Genomic DNA, 24268 nt, shown 5'->3' on the forward strand with positions numbered 1-24268 from the left:
AAGCCCCCCTACAGTAGGGGACCTGCACTGTGAAGCCCCCATAAGGCCTTGCTTTGAAAGTCAGAGGGCTTATGTCCAGGGGACCTGGAGGCCTGTGGGAAACTGAGACGCTGATCTTGAAGAGCTTGGGCACAAACTCACTGGCTCAGAGGCCCGGCACAGAGGCAGCAGCTTGTAAAGTTCCAAGTGATTCACTGACTAATTTTAGGGTATGTGCTGGAGGGGCAGCGATCTGGTGGAACCTTCTCTGGAACTGAAATGCTGTTGGGCGCCATTTAAAAAATTCTCCTTCCACCTAGCTGGCCTGGTGCCGGTGGGTACTACGTCTGTTGTTATTCATCAAACTAGCTAACCCCATGTGTCCTGCCCTGGTGTTCCCCTGAGGACCAGCCCTGCCCAACCTGCCCACCCCAGCCAGCCCGTCCAAAGTGGCTCCTGCCCTCCCCCACCCGGCAGGCCACCCTGGCCAGCACCAGTGCCCACTCCAGGGGGTGGCTCCCGCTCCAGGAGGGGCCAGCCCTGCACACCAGCATGCCTGCAACAGTCACGCCAGGCACTGCAACACTGGGGGCCAGGACTGCATATCAGCACACCTGCAGCAGTTGTGACAGGACCTCTCAGCCAGCATGGCTAAGAACCAACCCTGCCCACCAATGCACCTGCAGCGATCACGGCCCAACCACAACAGGAGGGCATACACTGCCCACACAGCCCACTGGAGCATGTGGCTCTGACGATGGGGGGTGGAATGTACCACAAGGCCCCACAGTACACCTTCTACATAAGACCACTCTTTCAAGATCTGGAGATGTAGCTGATATACTTAACACATAGAAACAAACACAAAGGGACTTCCCTGGTGGTCCGGGGGCTAAGGCTGCGTGCTCCCAGTGCAGGGGACCCAGGTTCAAGGGTTCGATCCCTAGTCAGGGGATGGACACGCTGCAACTAAGAGTTCGCATACCGCAACTAAAGATCCCGCATTCCACAACAAAGATCCCGCACGCCGCAACCAAGATCCCACATGCCACAACTAAGACCAGCACAGCCAAATAAATAAATAAATATTTTTTAAAAATAGAAACAAACACAAAGAGTTAGGTAAAATGAGGAGACAAAGGAACACCTTCCAAATGAAAGAACAGGCCAAAACTTCAGAAAAATAACTAAATGAAACAGAGACAAGCAATTTACCAGATAAAAAATTCAAAGAAATAGTCATAAAGATGGTCACCAAAGTCGGGAGAAGAATGGATAAACTCTGTGAGAACGTCAACAAAGAGATAGAAAATAGAGAAAAGAACCAGTCAGAACTGAAGAATACAATAACTGACATGAAAAACACACGAGAGAGAATCAACAGCAGAGCAGAGGATCCAGAAGGTATCAGTGATCTGGAAGACGGGGAACTGGGAATCATCAAATTGGAACAGCAAACAGACAGAGAATGTTTAAAAATGAGGATCGTGTAAGGGGCCTCTGGGACAACATCAAGTGTACTAACATTCATATTATAGGGTCCCAGAAGAGGAGAGAGAGAAAGGGACAGAAAACCTATTAAATAAATAATGGCTGAAAACTTCCCTAATCTGGTGAAGAAAACAGACACCCAAGTTCAGGAATCACAGAAAGCCCCAAGCACGAGGAACCCAAAGAGAACCACACCCAGACACATTATAATTAAAATGTCAAAAGTTACAGAGACAATCTGAAAAGCAGCAAGAGAAAAACAACTAGTTACATACAAGGGAACCCCCATAGACTACCAGCTGATTTTTCAGCAGAAACTTTACAGGCCAGAAAGGACGGGCACCATTTATTAAAAGTCCTGAAAAGAAAATACTCACAACTAATAAAACTCTACCTGACAAGGTTATAATTCAGAATTGAAGGAGAGATGGTTCCCCAGCCAAGCAAAAGCTAAAGGAGCTCATCACCACTAAACTGGCCTTACAAGAAATGTTAAAAGAACTTTAGACACAAAAGAAAAGGCCATAACTAGAAATAAGAAAATTATGAAAGAAAAAATCTTACTGGTAAAGGCAAGCGTATAGTAAAGGTGGTATGAATGTTAAAAGACAAAAGTAGGGCTTCCCTGGTGGCGCAGTGGTTGAGAGTCCACCTGCCGATGCAGGGGACACGGGTTCATGCCCCGGTCCGGGAAGATCCCACATGCCATGGAGCGGCTGGGCCCGTGAGCCATGGCTGCTGAGCCTGCGCATCCGGAGCCTGTGCTCCACAACGGGAGAGGCCACAACAGTGAGAGGCCCGCATACCACCAAAAAAAAAAAAAAAAAAAAAGACAAAAGTAGTAAAATCATCTATATTTAAAATGATTAGCTAAGCGACACACAGAGTAAAAAAGTGTAAAATACAATGTCAAAAACATAAAATGTGAGAGGGGGAGTAAAAATGTAGTTTTTTTAGAATGTGCTCAAAATTAAGCGACCATCAACTTAAAGCAGACTGCTATATACATAAGTTATTTTACATGAACCTCATGGTAATTGTAAACCAACAGTCTATAACAGAGACACAAAAAAATAAAGAGAAAGGAATACAAACATAGCACAAGAGAAAGTCATCGAATCACAAGGGAAGAGAACAAGAGAAGTAAGGAACAGAGAAGAACTACGAAAACAATTCGAAAATAATTAAAATGCCAATACATAACATACCTATCAATGATTACTTTGACCATAAATGGACTAAAGGCTTCCAATCAAAAGACATAGAGTGAGGGCTTCCCTGGTGGCGCAGTGGTTGAGAATCTGCCTGCCAATGCAGGGGACATGGGTTCGAGCCCTGGTCTGGGAAGATCCCACATGCCACGGAGCAACTGGGCCCGTGAGCCCCAACTGCTGAGCCTGCACGTCTGGAGCCTGTGCTCCGCAACAAGAGAGGCCACGACAGTGAGAGGCCCACGCGCCGCAATGAAGAGTGGCCCCCGCTTGCCACAACTACAGAAAGCCCTCGCACAGAAAGGAAGACCCAACACAACCAAAAATAAATAAATAAATTTATATAAAAAAAAAAGACATAGAGTGGTTGAATGAATAAACAACTAATCTGAAAAGGTATCTGCACACCTATGTCCACTGATTGACAGTAGCCAAGATATGGACACAATATGTGTCTATCAATAGGTGAATAGATAAAGATGTGGAGCTATATAATATCTATATCTATACCCATAATGGAATATTACTCAGCCACAAAAAACAATGAAATCTTGCCATTTGAGACATGTGTGGACCTAGAGGGTATTATGCTAAGTGAAATAAGTCAGTCAGAGAAAGGCAAATACTGTATGATATTACCTATATGTTGAATCCAAAAAACAAAACAGAAACAGACTCATAGATACAGGGAACAAACTGGTGGTCACCAGAGGGGAAGTATGGGGGGTTGGCTGAAATAGGTGAGGAGATCAATAGGTACAAACTTTCAGTTATAAAATAAATGTCACAGGGATGTAATGCAGAGCATAGGGAATGTAGTCAATAATATTGTGGTAACTTTGCATGGTGACAGATGGTCACTAGACTTATTGTGGTTATCAATTCATAATGTACATAAATGGTGAAACACTAAGTTGTACACCTGAAACTAATATAATATTGCATGTCACCTATATTTCACTTAAAAAAAAAAAAAAGAAGAAGCTTAGAGTCCAGCCAGAAAGGCAATCCATGTTCATGGAGAAAACACCATATAAGTTTTTAAATGGGAATTGGGGGACTTTTGTCACAGAAAGTGCTACAGTATTTTAAAATTTAAATAGATGTGCAATTTATTTTTTTTTAAAGCATTGTTTCATCAGCTCCTTCGGGAGTTGGTAAATCTAGGTGAGTCATGCTACAAACTGTGACCAAAAAGACCCTGCTGTGTAATTCATGTATCTGCTGGGGCAGTAATACTCATGACAGCCTGAAATAAATGACTGTGTTCCTTCTAAACGTGATTTTTTTTTAGTTTATATTTTTGGCCGCACTGCACGGCATGCAGGATATTAGTTTCTGGACCAGGGATTGAACCCGTGCCCCCTGCAGTGGAAGCCCAGAGTCTTAACCACTGGGCCGCCAGGGAAGTCCCCTAAATGTGATTTCTTTTTTTTTTTTTTTTTTTTTTTTTTTGGTACGCGGGCCTCTCACCGCTGTGGCCTTTCCCGTTGCGGAGCGCAGGCTCAGAGGCCATGGCTCACGGGCCCAGCCGCTCCGCGGCATGCGGGATCCTCCCGGACCGGGGCACGAACCCGTGTCCCCTGCATTGGCAGGCAGACTCTCAACCACTGTGCCACCAGGGAAGCCCCAAATGTGATTTCTTAAAACCTCATATCATATACCTTTTTTGCCTTCATTAAGTGACTGACATTCACAGTTCTGTCTTTAAGAAAACAAATTTTTTCTTCTAAAAATCAGAAACTATACTTCCTAGCAAAAGGCCCAAGTAGACACAAATTACAGCACGGTTGGCTATCTAACAAAAATGCATTAAAATACAGTGCCCATGGTGGCGGATGAGGTGGAGGCAAATAGAACACTGCTTTTTCTTTGTTTATTGGCTCTGCCAACACCATGTTTGGGTTCGTGGGTTGGTGCTTATCTGAAATCATGTTGACACAGGCATGAATGTTCTGTATTTTTGAAGGATAAGGGTGTGTGTGTGTGTGTGTGTGTGTGTGTGTGTGTGTGTGTATGTCTGAGGCTGTGATTGCTATCCTTGCTGGAGAACATTTCTCTTCATGAAGAGCTTTTGAGAAGCTGTAAAAATTTCACAACATAGATACTTGATAACAACAGCATGTTTTTCTTGGGAAAAACAACTGGCAACTCAAAGCAGTTGATGATGTCTATGTACTACTGTTGAGCAAAAAAACACTCTGGGGCGGGGGGCGGTGCGTGACTAGAGAGTTTCTATGAAGACAGAGTTTTCTAGACAGTTTCTAAGACGACCACAGCTTGGACAAATCACTTTAATGTGCTGATGACTGAGTTTTTAGAAAGCCTGTACTCAGCTCTTTATTATGAACTTTTAATTTTATTCTGTTCCGCATTTTAGTAGATTCTGAATTGCTAATACCAACATAAATTGATGAAGGGATTTCTCCCGAACACTAAACGAGAAAGAATACTTTTCTTTTCCATAGATTCCAAATAGGGCACGAGAACATGATTCTAGCCTAGCATTTTCTACATCAAAGGTTCTTCAAGTAGTCACTCAAATGTCTGTTGATTGATCATTATGCAAAAAGCAGATCAAAGACAAATATTAAAATGAATTATGATGTTCAGGCTTATTCATACCCCAAGCACATGGAGTTTTACTCATTGAAAGCAAGTGTGCTTCTCTCTAAAATCCTATTCCGGTTTCTTAACATTCTTCAGCTATGTTTAGAGAATATGTTGTCAACTCATCTTTGCATAGTGAACACACTTTGATTCTAAAAAACATAAATGACAAATAGAATGTGATTTTTATATAGCATAACAATATGTGAAGAACTTTGAATGGGAGGTACATATCATCGATTTGTGACAACGGCCCCTGGAAAAGAAAAAGCTGGACCTGCTTCTTCTACACTGGCTGCAGAAAGCAGATGAACAAACCGGGACAGTGCGCAGCCTCCCCTGGCCAGGCTGGGAAAACATTCCTCAAGTATGTGGTCTATGGCCCAGCTGTTTGTCCAGCGTCACCAACATAGCCAGCAGGTCACTTCTGGATCCCAGGCTGCTGAGTCTCTCCCACTGTTGCCGGAGCCAGGACAACAGGGCAGGCATGAGCCCTACAACACGGTAGAGCAGTTAACAGTTATTTATCTTTAAAAAAATAAAACAACCCTCCCAAAACCTCAAATGAACTAATAGTTTTATCAAACCGGCTGTTTAAAACCATCTTCTTTTATCTGCTTGTCCAAGAGTGAAAAAACAGACACAGCCAGAAGGCTATTAATTGTCCCCGCCTGCTCTATTTGAAACCCCAGTGTTGTTTCAAGGTTGCAGAATTCTCAGTCCTCAACAAAGAACACTTGTAACAAGGTGTACTGTTTCCACTCATACCACTTCTGACACCAAATGAGGGGATTTTTTTCCTCTGTACCAACCGATTTTCCAGTTCTTGTACCAACTGGGTGTCCTACAATTCCATTCCATTCAATTCTGACACTAACTCCACTGAATTAGTGCAGACCCCACAGGTTTAAGGCTCAGTCCCACAAAACCACACTCCCCTTACTTCAGATGCTGGCCGTAGTCCCAGGTTGTCACCAGTACTTCTGACCAACCAGCTATAAATTTGGTGGTTCTTACAACCTCTTCCTCAGGTTTGATTATTCACTAGAATGGTTCACAGAACTCAGGTAAACTTTACTATTTACGGTGTATTACAAAGACTTCAACGGAGGAACAGCCAACGGAAGAGATGCATAGGGCAAGGTATGGGGGAGGGATGCAGAGCTTCCATGCCATTTCTGCGTCTGCTGCCCCCCACCCCCCAGCACCAAGACGCATTCATCAACTCAGCGGCTCTCCAAAACCCATTGTTTAGGGGTTTTTATGGAGGTTTCATTGCGTAGGTGTGATCGATTAAGTCATTGACCACTGGTGGTTGAACTCCATCTCTAACCCCTCCTTTTGCCCCATAGGTCCATGCCTCTAATCATGGCTTGGCCTTTCCAGAGACTAGTCCCATGCTGAAGCTACCTAGGGGCCAGACAAGAGGAGCCTAATTAGAACAAAAGAGTTCCTATTGCAGAAGACCTAAATAGACATTTCTCCAAAGAAGATATACAGATTGCCAACAAACACATGAAAGGATGCTCAACATCACTAATCATTAGAGAAATGCAAATCAAAACTACAATGAGGTATCACCTCACACCGGTCAGAATGGCCATCATCAAAAAATCTACAAACAATAAATGCTGGAGAGGGTGTGGAGAAAAAGGAACCCTCTTGCACTGTTGGTGGGAATGTAAATTGATACAGCCACTATGGAGAACAGTATGGAGGTTCCTTAAAAAACTAAAAATAGAACTACCATATGACCCAGCAATCCCACTACTGGGCATATACCCTGAGAAAACCATAATTCAAAAGAGACATGTACCACAATGTTCAGTGCAGCACTACTTACAATAGCCAGGACATGGAAGCAACCTGAGTGTCCATCAACAGATGAATGGATAAAGAAGATGTGGCACATATATACAATGGAATATTACTCAGCCATAAAAGAAATGAAATTGAGCTATTTGCAGTGAGGTGGATGGACGTAGAGTCTGTCATACAGAGTGAAGTAAGCCAGAAAGAGAAAAACAAATACCGTATGCTAACACATATATATGGAATCTAAAAAAAAAAAAAAAAAATGGTTCTGATGAACCTAAGGGCAGGACAGGAATAAAGACACAGATGTAGAGAACGGACTTGAGGACACGGGGAAGGGGAAGCTGAGACGAAGTGAGAGAGTGGCATGGACATATATACACTACCAAATGTAAAATAGATGGCTGGTCAGAAGCAGCCACATAGCACAGGGAGATCAGCTCAGTGCTTTGTGTCCACCTAGAGGGGTGGGATAGGGAGGGTGGGAGGGAGACACAAGAGGGAGGGGATATGGGGATGTATGCATACGTATAGCTGATTCACTTTGTTATACAGCAGAAACTAACACAACATTGTAAAGCAATTATACTCTAATGAAGATGTTTAAGAAAAAATAAAAGAGTCCCTGTCATCCAGGGAATTCCAAGGGATTTAGGAGCTCTGTGTCAGGAACTGGTGAGGAAGACCAAGTATATATTTCTTATTGTAATCACACAAGGTTTGTTACTTTTATTGATTCAGAATAGAGAGGAACAAAAGCCATACCTCCCTTCTTCTTGCTTCAATACCCCTGATCTCACGTGCAAAGCTTTCTGACAGATGAAAGCCAGCCATGAGAAATGGTTTTGTTTTAGGTAGCACTGCTTTCGAGAAGCCTCCTTCAGCTTCCCTTCCCTTCTGGCTCTTGTGAGCCAATTGTCTGTTGATTGGTCATCATGCTAAAAGCAGATCAAATACAGGTACCAAAAATGGGTTAGGACGCACAGGCTTATTCAAACCCCAAGTACAGGGAATTTCACTCATTTAAAGCTGCCCTTGGTCCACAGATCGAGGCTGCTTTTCTCACTGTTGCTGGTCTTCCCATTGGTCACCAGCTCCCAGGAGTTTCAGCTAGGAAACTGCGGTGACCCTTCGGCCACAGGAAAGCGGAGTTCAGACTCTAATGGGCCCAGCAAAGTCGGAAAACCTACCTAAGGGGGACGAAGGGAGAGAAGATGCCCCTACCCTCGAATTATTTCTACAGAAAACTTGAAGTCTCCTCCCTTCCTGTTCTTCCCCTCCCCCACCCCACGTTCACCAAAATGACTCATAGATTCTCACCTAAAAGTGGTTATTTCTGAACTTTACACGACAGTAACTTCTAGAGAATGTATATTCACACATACATTTTGGGATACGTTTTTCTCAGAGTCTTTCAAATACTTCCAACTACACGAGTTGCCTCTTCTAGGCTCTTAAGACAACGTGAATTTTAAGCTTAGGTTATCGGTCCCCGCCCGAAGTATCAGTGAGAACTGAGAGGAACCAGAAGTGAAAGACCCTGGAACAGATGTGGGCTTTGAACCTCAGCAGGGCTGGAAACATTCCAAGAGCAGATGTCACAGTCCTTCCCCTCAAGACCTCCAAAAAAAAGCAACGTGAGAAATAAAGCAACTGTGCAGCTAAGGCCGAGCCCTCACACAACTCCAGGGGGCACCATTCATGGGAAAACAGTGTGAGTGGTCCCCTGGCGCTGTGCAGATACACGCCTCTGAGAACAAGAATGCTTTTTTTCCACAATGTGTGTGTCGCCTGAGACACACACCACGGGGGGCTTCCTGGGAGAAGGGCTATTTCCTGTCCTGGGCATGGAAGCCGCTCCGTGAATCTAAGAGGATGTGGCTGTCGGTAAATATGACTTAATTCTGTTCCTCATCCACCCGGAGCCCTCCCTGAGGACCTCCGCTTGTACTTTGGAAACAGCCCAAGCTTTGGAATGAGGAATTTTGAAGGCTGGCTCTGCTGCTCGAGGGCTGCACAGCCCTGGCTAAGTTACTTGCCCTCTCTATGTCCGGGTTTCTCATCTGTCCGGTGAGTTAATAGTATCTAATACTTGGAGTTATCACACCCATTAAGAGAATTCTACCTTTCCCGGGAGACTCTGGGCCTTTGTGTGTGGTGTTCGAGTTAGGGAGGAACATGAGAATGGCCAAGGTAGGCTGGTTTGATTTACATGGGGAAGAACAGAGAGTTGCTAGAGAAGAAGAAGGAAAAATCCATTGGAAAAAAGATGAGAAAAAGGAGAGGAGAAAAGAGCTAAAGTAGGCCAGTTTGGGGGAAACTCGGGGAGAGTGTGGAGGAAAGGAAGAGAGAGATTCATGGTTCATATATGTGAACTATATTTAGAGAGAGACAGTTGGGGGACAGTGATTATTAAACTGTCCTTTAACATTTTTTAGAGATAACTCAGTTGAATAAGCAAATAGTTTTATCACAGAGGTTGCTGAAAACCATTTCCTTCTTCGGCTTGTCCAAGAGTGAAATAAGAATGGAAACACCCAGAAGCCTATTAAATTAATGTCCCCTCCCTGGCTCCATTCTCACCCCCAGCTATAAACACCAGCAGGTCAAGGACTGTAACACACCACACCATGACAGCTCGTGGGCATGGCTGCTGGCACAGGCAAGATGCCAATCTGATGTGTCATTGAATGTATGGTCTTCTGTGCTGTTTCCAGTTTTCAAGCCCAAAGAAGGCTGAGAGAAAATTACAGCCTCCTTTGATTTCATTGTCATGGGCCATGGGGTCCCATGAGGTGTGATGTGGGGCCGACCACTCTCTGGGAACCTCAGAGATGAGCCATAAGCCTTCTAGAAACATCTGTACAAAGCTCATGTATGTCATTCAAAGCTTCCTGAATTCAAAAGAAACCACATAAAAAGTCAGCAAAACCACTTGTGCATTTTAAGACATTTCCTGATCTCTTATACTAGCAATAATAAAATGGAAAAAAGATCCCTTGGAGCAAAGGAAACGTTTTTGTTTGTACCTGTGGGCAGGTGGTATTCTGCATTGTGAATTGATGGGTTTTTAACATTTGATGCAAGCATCTGAACACACATATTATTAAAACATCTTCTTTTTTTCTGTCCTATAATAGTCACTTATTTTAGTGGTCTCCAAAGTGAAACGGGGTGGTTTTATATAGAGCTTATATTTGGAAATAGAGTCAGAGGGATTCATGAAGGATGAATCAGTGGTGATGTTATTTTTTAGTTTTAGAGACGATTCCCATCAGATTTCTTTGTGCGACTTTTGTGTATCCTCGTAAACCTGAGAGCCAAATAAAGGAGAAAATCAGTAAACTTTGCTTTCCTCTTGCTATCCAACTTCTCACGCCCATTTCATGTTTACTTTGCCACAGAATGTTGTAATTCACTTAAGCTCCACCCCCACATGCGGGGGACAGAACTAATTGTATCATCCCTTTATTTTCTTCAGGAGCAAATAAAGCAAATAAAGCAAATAAAGCAAACCACTTGCCCATGAAACTGAAATGCTCCTGATGGGGTTGCAGATGCATTCAGATTAATGAAACCCCTCCACTCACAGATCCTTGCACGTGACAGAGACAGAAGGACAGGAAACCTGACATACATTCGCCACCTCAACAGAGTGCAAAGCACCTATTCCCACAGTCTTAAAGATTTACTCCAGGACAAGCTGCAAGCACAAACATTCACCAAAATTCCTCCCACCCTCACTCTACTCTCAGGAGAAATGGGCTCTTGTAAATGTGTACCCATGGCACCTAGAGATATTTTCAAAGGAAATAGCCAGAACTGGCATTCCCACCTATACTGCAGGGGCAACTTCCACACCACTTAAAAGAAATAATGGTATTTTTTTTCCTGGATAGAAGAGAATGTTACTGTAGAAAGTTGTTTTGCTTTGTTTTGTTTTTGGTCGCACCACACAGCTTGCATTACTTGCGGGATCTTAGTTCTCCGACCAGGGATCAAACACGTGCCCCCTGCAATGGAAGCACAGAGTCCTAACCACTGGACCACCAGAGAATTCCCTAGAAAGTTTAAAAACACAAAAAAGCGGTGAGAAAAAATAAAATCACAGAATCCTAAAAATTTTTTTTTTTGGGGGGGGGTACGCGGGCCTCTCACTGTTGTGGCCTCTCCCGTTGCGGAGCACAGGCTCCAGACACACAGCCTCAGCGGCCATGGCTCACAGGCCCAGCCGCTCCGCGGCATGTGGGATCTTCCCAGACCGGGGCACGAACCCGTGTCCCCTGCATCAGCAGGCGGACTCCCAACCACTACACCACCAGGGAAGCCCCCAATCCTAAAATTTTTTATGTAAATCTTTCTAGGCTTCTATGCATGTTTTTGATTATGGAAATATATGTGATGAAAAAGAAAATGACTCTACATTTGCTTGATAAATTGAAACTTTAAATTAACTATGTAACATGAATATGTTCCCACTTCATTAAATATTATTTCATATCAGCACTTGAAATGGCTATATAATGTTGTATCACAGGGTGGTGCTATGATTTATTTAACCAATTTAATCCCAATTGCTGGACATTAATCCCAATTTTCTGCTATTAAAATCAGTACTTCATGAAGTGTCTTTGTGTACAGATCTTGGCAAACCTCAGCAATAAATTCTTTGGCATAAATTGGGGATGTTGAAATGCTGGATTACAAACCATGTCCATTTTAAACATCAATTTTCAGTCTTCCTAATCTTGCCAATATTGCAGATTATCTGAACAAAAATAGTTTGCCAATTTGATAAAAGAAAAATGTTATTTCAGTGTGGTTTTCCTATGAATTTCTACGATTGCTAATGAGGTTAAAGGTTTTTTTTCTTCTGTTTATTAACCATTTATATTTTTCTTTTTGTTTTGAGTATTTATATTCTTTCCCTAACTAAAAAATGTTTGTCTTTTTCTTACTGACATAGAAGACCTCTTCCAATATTAAAGATAGTAACGTTTTGTTAATATACTGACACGTTTTTCCTGGCTTTCCATTTGCCTTACTTGTATTTATGATTTTTTTTAATGTACAGAAGTGTTTCATTTTTATGCAGTAGAAACAATCAGTCTTCTCCTTTATGTTTTCTGACTTTGGCTATATAGGTTTAGAAAAGCTTTCTCTAAGTCCCACAGACTTCTGTCAAAAAATCATAATCATGCCCTACCTTGTGATAGCTTTTTCATTGTTGGGCAAGGTATAAATAGTAACTGAAGGCTGGGACCAGCTCTTATGCTTACTTCCCCCTTAAATTGTCCTGTACTTAGTAGATCACAATCCATTCACCAAAAACATGTTTTAATTGAGCACCTACTACATTCCAGGATTATTAAATATAGATGAGACAGACACTGGACACAACTGCTTCTTCATGAATTCCACCAGCACACATTGCATAATTAACACATGTGAACAGTGCAAAGACCAGGGCAGAAAAGCAACAGTGATAAATCCAAAAAAAGTCCCTATCCCTTGAGAAATTTATAGTTCAGTATACCCTGGAGGAATTAAAGAGAGGTAAGATTTAAAAGAGACAGATGAATAACTGAAATACAAGGAAGAAAGTATAAGTACCTTGTGAGATGGGGAAAAACTCAGTGTTCACACAGTGGAAGTCAGGGAGGGTCTGTGGAGAAAGTATCATTTGAAGCGAGCCTTATAGGTTGAGATGAAGGAGACATCATTCTCTTCTTCCTGCCCTCAGAGAAAAGAGGAAGCAGGCACATTAGACTCAATTTCCCTCCACAGTATTAACACAAAAAAAGCGGGGGGGGGGGATTCCCTGGTGGTCCAGTGGTTAGGACTCCGCGCTTTCATTGCAGAGGGCCCAGGTTCAATCCCTAGTCAGGGAACTAAGATCCCACAAGCTGCGTGGCGTGGCCAAAATAAATTAAAAATAAATAAAAAATAAAATGTTAACCAGCCAAATATGCCTGTAATCAACCCACAAAGCCTAGAGGAGGGGCTCAGTGAGGGGCTTAGGAAAAAGAGTTAGCATTTCTTTATACTGTCTTTTGCATTTACATTATGCTTATGGAATTTTTTGGTGTACGGTTTTCTTTCTTATGTAGTTAAATCTTCTTGAACAGTGTGGCAGATTATACTTCCCAAGGATGGCCGCACCAATGTATATCCCATTATATATGCTCCTCTTAGAGTGTGACCCTAACAGCCTTCATGGAAAGGTGGAGTCTGTGTTCCCTGCCTCTGTACTTGGGTGGACCTTCATAACTGCCTCAGCCAGTAGAATGTGATAGAAGTGCTGCTACATGACGCCCAAGGCTAAATCCTAGATGCACTCCTAGCTGGCTCTCCTTCTCTCTCTTGGGACACTTGGTCTCTGAACCCAGCCACCATATTATGAGGAAGTGCAGACCACATGGAGAGGCTGGATGTGAGTGTTCTCAACTACAGCCCCAGCTAGATTCCTGGTCAACAATCAGATGAGTGAATAAGGAGTCGTCGAGGCTCCTGCTGTGATTTACATCTTGAGATGTTTATTGTGCCTTCTGGAGACTTGATGGAGGTGAGGACTACAGGCCAGGAGTGGAAGCAGGGAGACCAGTTAGGAGGCTAGAGCAATAATCCAGGACAGAGAAGATGCAGTTTGGGTTTGGGTTATACCAGTAGAGTAGGTGAGAAGTAATCCTATCTGGGAAATGTTCTGAAAGTAGAGCTGATGGGATTTGCTGATGGATCAGATGGGAGTTGGGAGAGAAAGAGAAAAGTCACTGACTATGTCTAGATTTTGAGTCTGAGCAATTGGGTTTCAGGGAAGTGACAGTGTCATTTATTGAGATGAGGACACCTGAGGGAAGGGTAGCTTTGCAGGGCAGGGTAGGTCAATAGTTGGATCTGAGGCATGTTCTATGAGAAGCCTGTTTGACATCCAAGTGAAAAAGCTAAATCAACAGTGGGATATGTGAGTCTAGAGCTCAGAGAGAGGCCCTAAGCTGGAGATATAAACTCGGGAGTCATTGGCATACAGATGGTGTTCCAGATAGTACTGCTGTATAAGAAATGACCCCAAAACTTAGCTTAAAACAGCCACTTCAGGGCTTCCCTGGTGGCACAGTGGTTGAGAGTCCGCCTGCCGATGCAGGGGACATGGGTTCGTGCCCCGGTCCAGGAAGATCCCACATGCCGCAGAGCGGCTGGGCCCGTGAGCCATGGCCACTAAGCCTGCGTGTCCAGAGCCTGTGCTCCGCAACAGGAGAGGCCACAACAGTGAGAGGCCCGCGTACTGCCAAAAAAAAACCAAAACCAAAAACAAAACAAAAAAACCCAGCTATTTCATTTACCCACCAATTTGTGGGTTCGAAATTCAGGGCAGGGCACAGCAGGAATGTTTAGTTTCTACTCCACAAATTTTGGGTCTGAGCTTGGAAGACTCAAGGGTTTGAAGCAACATGACTGGGGCTAGAATCACCAGGAAGTGTCTTCACTCACAAATCGGGCAGTTGAGGCTGGCTATTCACTGGGACCTCAGCAGGGGCTGTCAGCTGGAACATTTAGAGTGGCTTCTCCATGTGGCTTGGGCTTCCTTGGGGTAGCTGGACTACTTACATGGCAGCTCAGGGCTCCAAAAGTGAGTGTACCAGTGAACAAGGTGGAAGCTGCATCGGCTTTCCTAACTTAGCCTTGGAAGTCATGCAGCATCGTTTCCACCTCATCCTCTGGGCTACCAGAGAGCTAGAGCTTGCCAAGATTCAAGGTGGGATGGGGAGGGTGGTGGATATAGATCCCTTCTCTCCATGGAAAGAGTGTGAAGACCACATTGTAGAAGAGCATATGGGATGGAGATATTGTTGTGGCCAACTCTGGAAAACACAATCTGCTACAGATGGTATTGATTCAGGGCCTCGTAATTGGATGACATCACTTAGGAACTGAGTGAAGACAGAGAGAAGAGGTCCCGGACTGAACCCTAGGCCTCAACATTTAGAGACTGGAAGGAGGAGCCAGTGGGCAGAAGCAAGCCTAGAGCAAATGCTGTTTCTTGCAGGGCTGCCACTTTCTGCTGAAACTCCTTAGGGAATGGGGTTGGAACATGTTCTTGCATCAGCATCAGCATCAGCTGCAAGCCAGGGCCAGAACCGGCCCTCCCCCAGTGGGCACTGACTGGGGGCTCAGCTGAGCACAACTCCTTAGGCCCACCAAGACGATCAGGTAGTCAGTAACTCTGGGTCCTGCAGGTGCTCAATCTTCCATAACACAAGGCAAGGTAGAGAGGGTGGTGGACTTAGACCCCTCCCCTGTAAGGGGGGGAACCCGCAACCCTAGCCAACCCACCCTTTTAGAAAACCATTTTTGCCTCTTCTTCAAGAGCTGAAGTATCCTCCAATTTACTCAACTCCAAAGAAAACTTAACATCCATACAGTAGCATCTGGATTGAGATTCATTTGACTTCAGTTTTCTCTAAGAATTAGTGGGTGAAGGTTGTCTTACATCTTGGAGAACTACCTAAACTAACAGTCCCCCTCCAGGGAACTAAACTGCCAGAAGTTCCCTAAATGGCAGGTCCCAGGAGATAATACAAAAGAATTAAGTTCTTCTTGACAAAGACCCTGCTATAATAGTTAAACGGTCCATGTGTTGGAGTTGGGAATTCTGTTATTATATAAATGTCTTGCTGAAATGGGTCTGACCTCTACAGAGATTTAAAAAGAATGAGGCACGTTCCTTTAAAGTTATTTTTGCTCATGCAAACGATGCCCTATTACACCCAGTAATGCTTAACTACTAACTTAAAAGCAACTACATAGCAATTTGGACCACTCCAGGGTCGCTCTCACTGTTTTGTGGTTTTATGTAATTCGAATATTGTATACAAGAAGACTTGACCTGGAGCAGGCAGCAAGAAATATGTAATTAGAAACACTTCCCAAGGAAATTATAGTGACAAGTGAAGGCTTGAGGATTTCCGCGGGAGCCTGGAGCTGCAGATATTCATTATAGGTACTTGGGAGGCTCAGCTGCCCTGCTGAAAACCGTGTCTAATTGCTGTGCGGCTGGATGCAGGCATGGAGGACAGCCCAGAGCCAGGAATTTTGTCTATGGCAACACAACACTCCATTTTTAAACTTTTCATTGCACAAGAAGAAACTGCTTAGGTTTTTTTTTTTTTTTTCTCTTTTTCTTCCTCCCCATTTTAGAGTTTGTACCAGCAGGGATTACCCTGCAGGTCTAACATTTCCTGGTAGCTAATGCTAGCTGGGTTAAGTGCCTTTTGCTTTACCTCTGGCGTTAGCAGCTCGAGCCGGTCATTAATTACTGCACCAAGAAGCATTTTCCAATCAAAGTATTGTTTAATCAAAACAAAAGAAAATGAATGCTTGTTGCTGTCAACAATTATCAACTCTCCCTAAGAGTCTAAAGGAGAATACTGGAGGTTTTACACTTACGGAGAAGTGTCTCTCTGGGAGGGAGGGTCAGTTAAGAAGGCCTTTGTCTAGATACAGTGAAGTTGCCTAAAGTACAGTTGAGAATGCTTCACTGTGGGCGGGGAGGAAGCTGACCCCCAGGCAGGAAGACCCAGGAAGCTTATACACGCACCGTCCTGGGTCCCCAGTCATTCTGCTTTGTTAGTGTCCATATGACCTTGCTATTAGGCTAAATGTCCCAAATGCTTCTATGAGAGTGTCTGAGGGGAAAGACTGCTTTCCGGAGCAGTGAATAAGTGAAATCCACCTGCACGATAACAGCCACACTTCCTGAGTGCAGACAGCGTGCCCTGTGGCTTACAAACACGAGTTAGTGACCCTCATAATTCCCCCCACCCCTAGGGGAGTACATCATTATCCCCGTTTCACAGATGGGAAGACTAAAACTCAGAGAGGTTAACCTGGCCAAGATCCACAACAGCCTAGTAAACAGCAGAGCCCACACTTGATTCGTAGTCTTTCCATCAGCACCTTCCCTCTTTATTTGCTTTTAAAATTTTATTTGTGCTAAAATACACGTAACATAAAATCTACCATCTTAACCTTTTTTTTTTTTTTTTTTTTTTTTTTTTTTTTTTGTGGTACGCGGGCCTCTCACTGTTGTGGCCTCTCCCGTTGTGGAGCACAGGCTCCGGATGCGCAGGCTCAGCGGCCATGGCTCACAGGCCCAGCCGCTCTGCGGTATATGGGATCTTCCCAGACCGGGGCACGAACCCGTGTCCCCTGCATCGGCAGGCGGACTCCCAACCACTGCGCCACCAGGGAAACCCCATCTTAACCCTTTTTAACTGCAGTACAGTGGCATTACGTCCATTCACACTGTTGTGCAGCATCACCATCATCCATCTCTAGAACTCTCTTCATCTTGCAAAACTGAAACTCTGTCCCCATTCAACAATAACTCCCCATCCTCCCTCTCCCCAGCCCCTGGCAACCACCATTCCACTTTCTGTCTCTCAGAATTTGACTTCTCTAGAGAGTGGAATCAGACAGTATCTGTCTTTTTGTGACTGGCTTATTTCACTTAGCATGATGTCTTCAAGTTTCATCCATGTTGTAGCATGTGCCAGAACTTCCTTCCTTTCTAAGGCTGAACAATATTCCATTGTATGTATGGAACACATTTTTTTTGGTCCCTGCACCCATGGAAGGACACTTAGGTTGCCTCCACCTTTTGGCTATTGTGAATATGCTGCTGTGTTGAACTCCTAACCACTAAGATACATAGAGACTTGGAGAATGAGTCTTAAAGGAAGGCACAACGCCATGGGCTGCCTGACATGCCCCAACCTGAGATCAGCCAAGTACCATGTGGTCCATCACCCACTGGAGAAGGCACCACCTCACTGGCAGGGGAAAGCGATGCACAAGGCCAAAACATCCCACAGGTTGGTCAATTGGAGAGCCACAGCTCCATGCTGGCACACCCAATGCCATTGTGTTTCCCTGAGCCTTAGATTCTGGGGAAAACAAGGTTCTTCAAATCCAAACTGCTCAGTCCAGACTTGGCTGCAGGATTCACCACCTGGACGGAGCGTGCCCTGGGACTCCACTGGCGCATCCGCCAACCCCTGCCGACTTCTCCACTCGGTGGTTCTGAGGGTGGTTAGGGGTGAGTTGTGTTCCCTCCTAAGGTTACCACCCTAAGATTTTTGGAAATGTGAGAAGCATTTCTGGTTGTCATAACGATCCGTCTGGGGGAAACTACTGACATTTAACATGTAGAGCCAGGGACAAGAGGCGCCCTGCCATGTGTGAGGCAGTCACCCACAACAAAGAATTGCCCTGCATCGTGAATCACTTCCAAACGTCTCATTAAAACGTATCTTGTAAGCAAAAAACCTCATTATAATCATCTGGGCCTAAAACCTAATTACGTTTTGCAAATGAACACAAAGTAATTCTGCATGGTTTTTATATGCACCAGATTTTCCAGGAATGCAACTATTGAGTAAATTGAGGGAGACTGTATTTTTTTTTATATGGAACTTTCCCGAGAGTTGTTCACCATTTTGGAAAATCATGGCAATGCCACTCCTAGTATTTTTTTTTTTTTTTTTGCTTTTACTTTTATTTGCTTTTTTTTTTTTTTTTTTCTGCAGCATTTATTACTGGGCCGTAAGTTTTTGTTTCTTCAGTTTCTTCTGGGATATCTTTGTCTTCTGTGCAACCTCCTCTTCAGGTTTAGGAATAATCTGTTCTTTTTCAGGAAGGATCATCTCAGTGTGGCAGGGAGAGCTCATGTATGGGTTGATCTGACCATGAGCTCTGTAAGTCCTGCGTGGCATCTTGGGTGCTTTGCTCACCTGGATATGCTTAATGACCAGAGAATCTACATCTAAGCCCTTAAGTTCAGCATTACTCTCTGCATTTTTGAGCATGTGCAGTAAAAATTCAGCCCTTTTTTTGGGCTACCGACCCTGTGTCCAGCCCCACTCTTTGGCCTGGGCACACCTACCAACTCCACCATTGTAAAGACAGACTGGCACACATTGCTTCTGTAAAATCACATCCTTCAGATACGTGGTGGTTTTTCAGATATGCATACCCTGAATGGCCTGGGCAGTTTCACGAGTGTTCTTAAAGTGAACACGAAGATCTGAGCCTCTTGATTTGCATGATTCTGTGGGTCAAGTGAATAGTGAACCATTTTTAGAGATCACCTCAGACTGCTTACCCAAAAAGGACTCCTAGCATTTGAGTTGCAAAAAATATATAAAACTTTATCAATTTTATTTGAATTGCCACATTCAAAGTCCACTTTAGAGGCAACCCCCCTCCACAGGAGGGGTCTATGTCTACCACTCACCGCCCCCCACTCCCATCTTCTGGTATAGTCCTGCCCCAGCATTTACATGTTGAAATACATATTCTGTTTTTATACACTTCTATTCTTTTATTTCTTCTTTTACACCCAGGACATTATATTACTTTTATTTTTAAACATTTTGTGTGTTGGTCAATTATGTTAGACCACAAATCCCGATGCAAACCTCTTGGGGGCCAGATGTGTTTCAGAATTCAGAATTCTCCAGATTTTAAGTACTAAAAGTAGTATGGTGCACCTACAATATGTTATATAACCCCTCAGCGGGGTCTAGAACAGCATCCTGTCATCAATCACACATATTTCTACAGCAAAACGTACATATGAACACATAAGAGTGCGATGAATTACGTCTACATGTAACTTCAGATCAGCTCAGGGCGGGTTTTGTTGACAAAATTTTAAAAACCGATTTAGGATTTTCGAAGCGTTTTGGATTCTGGATAAGCGATTGTGGCCCTCTGTTTTGTGGCCCTCACTGGGCAATAATATAATGAAGGGGGTGGTTTAAGAACGAGGCCCTGGATCTGATAGGCTGCGAGCATCTCACAGTCAGTCTTTGGAGGGGTGTGTGAGGGTCCACCTGAGGGCCTCCCTTCCCAAAGCCTCCTCTGGCTTCAAGTGAATGGGACCTGGTTACTCTCTTTCCTGTCTGTCAGCTTCTGGACCTTTCCCATTCACTTTGTCAGACAGCCGCCAACACACATGATGACCCCATGGTAACTGACAACATCTGATGGCTGCTCCAAGCAGGGCGGATAGGTGTTCTGTGAGCTCCAATCCCTCTGCTCTTATGCCCAAAGGTAAGCTGTTCTCTCTGCCTGAAATCCTGCTTTATCCCCCTTGTCCTCCAGGTGAGGGATTCCTTCTTAAAGGCCCAGGTTAGGGACTTCCCTGACGGTCCAGTGGTTAAGGCTTCATGCTTCCAATGCAGGGGGTTCCGGTTCAATCCCTGGTGGGGGAAGTAGGATTCCACATGCCCCATGGCATGGCCAAAAAAATAAAAAATGGAAAAGATAAAGCCCCAGGTTAAATGTCATCTATTTATGGGACTTCCCCAAAGTTCCCCAATGGCATTTGTCACTCCCTCAGGCGAGATTCCTGTTAACTCTTGGTATGTTCATTCATTCCAGAAACTTTTTTTTTTTTTTCGGTATGCGGGCCTCTCACTGTTGTGACCTCTCCCGTTGCGGAGCACAGGCTCCGGACACGCAGGCTCAGCGGCCATGGCTCACGGGCCCAGCCGCTCTGCGGCATGTGGGATCCTCCCAGACCGGGGCACGAACCCATGTCCCCTGCATCGGCAGGCAGACTCTCAACCACTGCACCACCAGGGAAGCCCAGAAACATATTTTTTTTGAGTGCTTACTATGTGCCAGGGACTGGGCTAGGCTGAAGAATGTGGACCCTATATGACCTTAGATTTCCAGGTCTCCCAAGGTCCTAATCAGGACACAAGACACTCATCAGCCTCTTGTCCTTGCCAGGGGAGCGGAGGTTCCCTGGAGCCCCTGTCCCAGAACAGTTCCGTTCCTGCAGAGAAAGGAACTCACATTTGTAGGGCAGCTACTTAATGTGCCAAACGCTCTGCAAAGTTCTGTTCTCTTCAGAAAGGGGCCACTTGTTGGTGTGCCCAGCAGACAAAGTCCCAGGATAAATGTGCTACATCTTTCTAGAATTTTAATTTCACTCAAAGACTTGGGAGGGAGAGTTAATTAGTGTGAGGTAAGTAATGTAAAACATGATTTTCACATTAATCAATAGTGGATATAGAATAGCACGGAGCAGAATGCTAAATTAACACATGTTCTTAATTTATTATTTGAAGAGGTAATACATGTTCATGAAGCAAAATGTGAAAAGTATAAAAAAGTTTAGAATGAAAATTTACCCCTCTGTTCTCCAACCACCCAGCTTCACTCCCAGGAGGCAACCGCTATGCCCAGATTCTTGGGAATCCTCCAAGAAATCATCCATACACAGTCCAAGTAAGTACCCGTGTATGTGGGTTATTGTTGCTGTTTAGTAAAATGAGCATAAAATACACACTGCCCTGCATCTTGCTTTTTTCAGATAACACTACATCTTGGAGACCTTTTCATAAATCATAGAGACTTATTTCATTCTTTCAACAGATGCACAGTTTTTCATTGTATGGATGTGCCAGAATTTGTTAACCAGCCCTGTGATGATTATTTCCAGTATTTTCCTATTGCAAACAACACTACAACAAATATAACCCTGAATAATCTTCATTTGTACATGTGTTAGTATATCTGTAGGAGAGATTCCTGAAAGTAGGTCACAGGGCATATTGCATGGTCCACTTGCCCTCTGAAGAGTGCTCCCAATCTACACTACATCAGAGTATCTGTTTCCTGATCCTTTAGCCAATGCACAACAGACAACACAGTGTTCTTAACCTTTCTGACATTAGCCAATCTGATGGGTGAAGACTTGTATCTCATTAGAGTTTTTATTTGCTTTTTTTTTAATTATGAAGGAGGTTGAGTATCTTTCTTTTCTTTTTTTTAATGTTCAAGACCCATTTGTATTTCTTATTCTGGGAACTGTTTCTTCATATGATTTCTCCATGTTTCTACTGGATTGTTGGCTTTTTTTTCTTATCAACATTTAGAATTTCTTTAAATATTAAGGAAGGGTCCCTTTTGCTATGTGAATTGCAAATATCTCCCTCCAGTATGTTTGTCTTTTTTTTTTTTTTTTTTTTTGCGGTATGCGGGCCTCTCACTGTTGTGGCCTCTCCCATTGCGGAGCACAGGCTCCGGATGCGCAGGCCCAGCGGCCATGGCTCACGGGCCCAGCCGCTCCGCGGCACATGGGATCCTCCCAGACCGGGGCACGAACCCGCATCCCCTGCATCGGCAGGCGGACTCCCAACCACTGCGCCACCAGGGAGGCCCTGTTTGTCTTTTGATTAGTTTGGTTTCCTCCCCTCCCCCCTCACCTCATTTGTTTTATACATATATATGGTAGCTAAATTTACCTTTGCTTTTATAGCTCCTGGGTTTTAGATCATCTTTAGAAAAGCTTCTCCCCTATCTGAGGTGATTTAAGAAATATTCTCTCATTAATTCTTTCCACGAAAAGTTTATTAAGTCCTGTCTCTGTACCAAGCGCTGCTTTAGGGGATGGAGTTGCAGTGTTGAATGAGGCAGACCACGAGGACACGTTCTGAGTTCTTTTGCTAAGGTTTTTCGCACTTTTCCTAACTACTTTTACGATATCATTTTTTTGCATTTAAATCTTTCTTCCATCGGGAATTTAATCTGCTGTAGATTGTGAGGGATCTTTTTTTTTTCCCCAGCTGGCAACCCACTCAATCTCGACATCACTGACTAAATAATTTATCTTATCTTTACTAATTTGAGATGTCAGTTTTATCATATGCTAAATTCCCATAGCCAACACATTTTTATGCTAAAAACAAGACCTCAAATCAATGTCCTGCTTCCAGCTTCACCAAGAGACCCCTCAGGCTGTCAGTCTCCTTTTTATTTATTTATTTTTTATTATTTTTTATTTTTTGGCTGTACCACGCGGCATGTGGGCTCTCAGTTCCCCCACCAGGGATCAAACCCACGCCCTGTGCAGTGGAAGCGCGGAGCCTTACCCACTGGACTGCCAGGGAATTCCCAGTCTCCTCTTTTTTTGCCTTTAGGAGCACTTGGTGGGAAGTCTGAATATCACCGATGTCTTTTTATCCTCTTTACTCTTCACAGTAGTAACCTCCAAGGTAGAGAGTGTATCTCCATTTCCCAAGCAAGGAAATTAGACCTAGAGATGTGACGACCCACACACCATCCATCTGCCTCTGGGAGTGAATGCCTGTTAGTTGAGAAGTCCAAGGCCAGCTCCACACAAGCTGTGCTTTCGGTCTTTCTTTGTAAATTTGAAACGGAAACCCGGAGGGTCCAGGCTCTGTAGGTTATAAAGGTTGTAAATTGTCAGAGGCCACATTTCTTGCCCACTGGACTAGAGGAACAGAATCTGCGGAGGGAGATGATGGAGTCTGAACCAGGCAATGGAGAAGGTTAGGTGGCAAGAAAAGGCAGGCCCACATCCACGGTTCTCTGTGTGCCTGGACTCCAGCTGTATTCCTGTTTCTGTGTTCCTTGAGACCTTCCTATATCTTTAGATAAATTCTCCTTAAGCTGCTTTCACCTGGGTTTCTGTCACCTGCCATCAAAAGGATCCTAGAAAATGGCTGAAATGAGCCCAGTCCTGGAATGGTTTTTTTCCAACAGCTTCTCTCGCGTACATCACAAAAGGGGGCCAGGATGCTGTGTCCGCTCTGAATTGTGTCTCAAAGGGCAAATGGAATGCGTGGTTATGGCCAGTGTAGGGGCTCCAGAGACCAGGGTCCTCAGCCACCCACCATGTGAGCCCATCTGTAACCAGAATGGAGGGTTGTGACAGTACAAACACAAAGCCTACTTCTCTTTCCACCTGATTAAGGTGTTATTTAGAAAAATGAGACCTTCTTACTCCTTCTTACTTTCCCCTGGGCCCCTGTGTGATGGTGTAGACCAGAAGCTCATGCCAGAACGTAGCCAGCGTCTGACCCTCTCATCTGTTCTCGCCTCCCCAAGGTACGGTTGGTTCTTTCAGGAATTACAGCTGCCCCCCAGGTTGGAAATCTGGAAGCCGGTTTCTCCTCAGTGCCTCTTGCCCTTGACCCTTCTTTTCCATTCTCACTGCCAATTCCAAGTGCTACTTCCTCGGGCCCAGATGGTTGTAATGGAGTCCTAACATTACTGACCCCATGCCTGTGCATGGCCTGAAATGCCCTATCTCACATATGCACTAGAGTCCAAGTTGAAATATCACC

At 44.2% G+C, this 24268-nt stretch overlaps 1 long non-coding RNA gene and 1 pseudogene across 3 annotated transcripts in view; both read right to left on the reverse strand.

Annotated features, from left to right (window-relative positions):
- LOC132502872 (uncharacterized) overlaps positions 1 to 24268 on the reverse strand; it is a 61835-nt gene that overhangs the window by 27598 nt on the left and 9969 nt on the right. For 2 of the 3 annotated variants that reach the window (XR_009534534.1, XR_009534533.1), the window contains exons 3-4: positions 12720 to 12839; positions 5164 to 5785 (exon numbers count right to left, since the gene is read on the reverse strand). This is a non-coding gene — a long non-coding RNA (uncharacterized LOC132502872). Of the gene's footprint in view, positions 1 to 5163; positions 5786 to 12719; positions 12840 to 24268 lie in introns of those variants that run through there. The other variant, XR_009534535.1, reaches the window with a different exon arrangement.
- Positions 18698 to 19239, reverse strand: LOC132502784 (large ribosomal subunit protein uL22-like; annotated as a pseudogene).

The sequence above is a fragment of the Mesoplodon densirostris genome, chromosome 15 (assembly GCF_025265405.1).
Source record: "Mesoplodon densirostris isolate mMesDen1 chromosome 15, mMesDen1 primary haplotype, whole genome shotgun sequence".
Lineage (NCBI taxonomy): Eukaryota > Metazoa > Chordata > Mammalia > Artiodactyla > Ziphiidae > Mesoplodon > Mesoplodon densirostris.